Here is a 4,151-nt window from a genome sequence, read left to right on the forward strand (position 1 = left end):
TGAGCCCGCCCTGGTGCGCAGCCCAGGCAAGGCATGCGCACCAAGGTGCCCACCCGAGGTGCACACCCGGGGCAAACCGGGCTCCGACTTCGTGCAGGCCGCACCTTGGAGCACACTTCGGAGCGCTCCTTGGTGCGCACCATGGTGCCCACCAGGGCGCACCCGAGGCAAACCGGGCTCCGACTTCGTGCACGCCGCACCTTGGAGCACACATCGGAGCGCTCCCAGGTTCGCACCAGCGTTGCGCACCTTTGATGCGCTGCCTTCACTAATTTCCAGAAAAGGCAAAAAAAAACGATATTTTAAAATTTCCGTTCTGAAAGATAGTGAAAAAAACGGAACGCGGGTGCCATCTTGAGCCCTTCCTGATGCGCAGCCCAGGCAAGTTGTGCGCACCAAGGTGCCCACCCTGGCGGAGGTGCGCGCCCGGGGCAAACCGGGCTCCGACTTCGTGCACTGCATGGTGCCCACCAAGGCGCGCAACCCAGCCAAGGTGCCCACCGCAGCGAAGGTGCACGCGAGGTGCGCACCCGAGGTGCACACCCGGGGCAAACCGGGCTCCGACTTCGTGCACGCCGCACCTTGGAGCACACTTCAGAGCGCTCCTTGGTACGCACCAGGGCGCGCAACCCAGCCAAGGTGCTCACCCCGGCGAAGGTGCACGCGAGGTGCGCACCCGGGGCAAACCGGGCTCGGACTTCGTGCACGCCGCACCTTGGAGCACACATCGGAGCGCTCCCGGGTTCGCACCAGCATTGCGCACCTTTGATGCGCTGCCTTCACTAATTTCCAGAAAAGGCAAAAAAAAGAAAAAAATGAGATTTTAAAATTTCCGTTTTGAAAGATAGTAAAAAAAACGGAACGCGGGTGCCATCTTGAGCCCGCCCTGGTGTGCAGCCCAGGCAAGTTGTGCGCACCAAGGCACCCACCCTGGCCAAGGTGGGTCACGGGGTGGGTCCTAGGGTGGGTAACGGGGTGGGTACTAAGGTGCGTGCCAAGGTGGGTCATAGGGTGGGTGCCAAGGTGGGCACCAGGGTGGGTGTGCACCAACCCTAGCCAGGGTAGGTCACGGGGTGGTTGTCGGGGTGGGCGTCAAGGAGCCAAGGTGGGTGGCAAGTAGCCAAGTTGCGTGCCAAGGTGGGTGTCGGGGTGGGTGCCAAGGATCCAAGGTGGGTGCCAAGGAACCAAGGTGGGTGTCTGGGTGGGTGCCGAGGTGGGAGCCAGGGTGGGTCCCAAGGTGAGTGCAAAGGTGGGTGCCAGGGTCAAGGTGAGTGCCAATGTGGGTTCCAAGGTGCCAGGGTCAGGGTGAGTGCCAATGTGGGTTCAAAGGTGCTAAGTTGGGTGCGAGGTTGGGTGCGAGGGTGGGTGGGTGCCAAGGTGTGCTAGGTGGAAGCCCGGGTGGGTCGGCATCCCATGGGTGTCGAGTTGGGTGCCTGATGGGTGCTTCTTGTCAAGTTTTAGTCGTCGGGACTCATTTCGAGCCTTAGAGGTCGTTTCTTGTCCGGTTGCCCTGTCTTCGACCTGGGAACCCAATTTTGGTCCTCGGGTCCCATTTTTTTTTGTCTCGCATCCCACTTTTGGCCTGTGGCCTTTTCGGGGTCGATTCTCGTTTTGGGCATCAGAGCATGTTTCTTCTCCTAAAACCCAATATTTGTTTATTAAGTCTCGGAACACATTTTTGTTCTCGTGGACCCATCATGGGTCTTGGAACGCATTTGTGGTCCTTGGGTCCCATTTTGCATCCCGAAACTTGTGTTTTGGTGCTTGATCCCTATTTTGGGTGCCCACCTTGCACCAAGTGCGCACCCGGGGCAAACCGAGCGCCTTGGTGCACCGGGGCAAGATCGAGCGTGCACCCGAGGCGCCCCGAACATGCACCAAGGTGCACTCGGCCCACATGTGAGCGCAGGTCGTTGCGCCCGAGGTGGTGTGTGGGCACCGCGTTGCAGACGGGACACTGCACGCACACGACGCCCCCTCCAGGTGCACGCACGTAGGCCGGGCCGGGTGCACACCCGACGCCCTAGCAAGGTGCGCGCACCCGGGCAGGGCTCACACTTGGCGAACGGGGCGCACTTCGCGAGGGAGGGTGTGCACCTCGACGGGGGTGGGTGGCCGGGGTGGATTCGCACGTGGGTCGCGGTTTGCTAAGTACACACTGCGACAAGCTCATAACGGGTGCGATCATACCAGCGTTAGTGCACCGGATCCCATCAGAACTCCGCAGTTAAGCGCGCTTGGGCCGGAGTAGTACTGGGATGGGTGACCTCCCGGGAAGTCCCGGTGTTGCACCCTTTTTTAGTTTTTCGCCGGGCGTCGCAATGCTATTTGAATAAACCTTTTGCCCGTTTGCGTTCTCGTCGGGGCCGGGCCGGGCCGGGGTGCGCTGCCCGCACTACCGCGCGCGCGGGGGCGACACCGAGCGCGCACCCGAGGCGCCCCGAGCACACAGGCCACGGTGCAACCCGGGCGTTGTGCGCGCACCCCGGTGCGCCCGAGGTGCTGCGCGCGCACCCAGGTGAAATCGGTGTGCACCTCGGCCAGTGCGCGCTCGGTCGAGTCGCGCACGTTGGCCAAGGTGCACGGTGATGTTTCTTACTCTAAGGTTCCGCACCAGACGCCCGGGACAGGTGAGCGAAGCTGGGCGGGGCCGGGTGCGCGGCCGGGGCAGGTGCACGCAGCTGGAGAGAGCTTTGGAGCACACTTCGGAGCGCACCAATGATGCGCTCCATTCAAAAGTTTCCTGAAAAGGCAAAAAAAGTTGAGATTATAGAATTTCCCACTTGAGAGATTGTAAAAAAAAAAAATTTAAAATGAAGGAAACGCGGGTGCCAAGGTGTGCGCAGCCCAGCCAAGGTGTGCGCACCAAGGCGCCCACCCTGGCGAAGGTGCACGCAAGGTGCGCACCCGAGGCAAACCGGACAATTAACCCAACTTTCGACTTCGCGCGCACCTTGGAGCGCACTTCGGAGCGCTCCTTGGTGCGCACCAATCTTGGGCACCTCGGAGTGCACCATGGCGCCCACCAAGGTGCGCACCCGGGGCAAACCGAGCTCCGACTTCGTGCGCACCTTGGAGCGCACGAAAGGTGCGCACCATGGCGCCCACCAAGGTGCGCAGCCCAGCCAAGGCGTGCGCATCAAGGTGCGCACCCTGGCGAAGGTGCGCACCCGGGGCAAACCGAGCTCCGACTTCGTGCGCACCTTGGAGCGCACAAAAGGTGCGCAACCCAGCCAAGGTGTGCGCACCCCGGTCAAACCGAGCTCCGAATCGTGCGCACCAGAGGTGCACGCCATCGTGCGCACCTTGGAGCACACTTCGGAGCCCTCCTTGGTGCGCGCCGATGTTGCGCACCTCGGAGCGCACCCGGGGAAAACAATGCAATTAACCCGACTTTCGACTTCGTGGGCACCTCGGAGCGCTCTCGGGTTCGCACCTCGGAGCACACCGAGGTGCGCACCTTTGATGCGCTGCCTTCACCAATTTCCAGAAAAGGCAAGAAAACATTGAGAAGGTGTGCGCACCGAGGTGCCCACCCTGGCGAAGGTGCACGCGAGGTGCGCACCCGGGGCAAACCGGGCTCCGACTTCGTGCACGCCGCACCTTGGAGCACACTTCGGAGCGCTCCTTGGTGCGCACCAGGGCGCGCAACCCAGCCGAGGTGCCCACCCCGGCGAAGGTGCACGCGAGGTGCGCACCCGGGGCAAACCGGGCTCCGACTTCGTGCACGCCATGGTGCCCACCGCGGCGAAGGTGCACGCGAGGTGCGCACCCGGGGCAAACCGGGCTCCGACTTCGTGCACGCCGCACCTTGGAGCACACTTCGGAGCGCTCCTTGGTGCGCACCATGGTGCCCACCAGGGCGCGCAACCCCGCCGAAGGTGCACGCGAGGTGCGCACCCGGGGCAAACCGGGCTCCGACTTCGTGCACGCCGCACCTTGGAGCACACTTCGGAGCGCTCCTTGGTGCGCACCATGGTGCCCACCAGGGCGCGCAACCCCGCCGAAGGTGCACGCGAGGTGCGCACCCGGGGCAAACCGGGCTCCGACTTCGTGCACGCCATGGTGCGCACCGCGGCGAAGGTGCGCACCCGGGGCAAACCGGGCTCCGACTTCGTGCACGCCGCACCTTGGAGCACACTTCGGAGCGC

General features: G+C 63.2%; 1 non-coding gene across 1 annotated transcript; it reads left to right on the forward strand.

Moving 5' to 3' along the window:
* Positions 1–2,176: 2,176 nt before the first annotated feature.
* Positions 2,177–2,295, forward strand: LOC131869730 (5S ribosomal RNA). The gene has a single exon (XR_009368104.1). It is a non-coding gene; the product is annotated as a 5S ribosomal RNA (ribosomal RNA).
* Positions 2,296–4,151: the final 1,856 nt, after the last annotated feature.

This window comes from Cryptomeria japonica, unplaced genomic scaffold (genome assembly GCF_030272615.1).
Source record: "Cryptomeria japonica unplaced genomic scaffold, Sugi_1.0 HiC_scaffold_262, whole genome shotgun sequence".
Taxonomy (NCBI): Eukaryota; Viridiplantae; Streptophyta; class Pinopsida; order Cupressales; family Cupressaceae; genus Cryptomeria; species Cryptomeria japonica.